This window comes from Onychostruthus taczanowskii, unplaced genomic scaffold, assembly GCF_017590055.1.
Source record: "Onychostruthus taczanowskii isolate IOZ18803 unplaced genomic scaffold, ASM1759005v1 scaffold25, whole genome shotgun sequence".
NCBI lineage: Eukaryota > Metazoa > Chordata > Aves > Passeriformes > Passeridae > Onychostruthus > Onychostruthus taczanowskii.
Window position 1 is genome coordinate 7,700,807 of NW_024499796.1, and position 631 is coordinate 7,701,437.

Consider the following 631-nt stretch of genomic DNA (forward strand, 5'->3'; position numbering starts at 1 on the left):
CGCCCCGGGCAGCGGAGCAGCCCCCGGCCCGCCCCCGGCCCGCCCGCCGCCCCTTTGTCTGCGGGAGCCGGGGCTGGAGCGGGGGCGGAGGGGCTTTGGCGACGCTTTGCCTCGGAGCCCGCTTGTTTTTCCCCAATATTTTTTCCCTTTTCCCCTTCCTCTTTTTTATTTTTCCTGCTTTTTGTGGGTTATTTTGGGTTTGTTTTTTGGTTTTTTTTTTTGTTTTTTTTTTTTTTTTTCCTCCCTCCCCTCCCTTGTATCCCTCCCTCCCGCTCCTCTCTCCCTGTTCCGGGAAAGCCGCCCAGAGCCCCGGCGCTGCTCCGCTGTGCCCGCGTTTTGTGGGGTCCCCCTTGCCCGGGGTCCCCCCGGTGCCGGGGCTGCCCCGCACACACAGAGCCCGCTTTGTCTGAGCGCTCGCCATCCCGTGTTTGGGTTGCAAATACTGCCGGGGATGTTTAACCCAAACAAGGCATCGTGCTCCTTGACTTTCAAACGGGAGGACAACTCCTATAATTAATTACCAGCGTATTTATTAAAAAACTCGACTCTCAGGCATTAACTCCTTGGCAGCAAACTCTTGAAAAATCTCTGATTTTCACCGGTGGCTTCCTTCCAAATCAGCGCGGCTTAG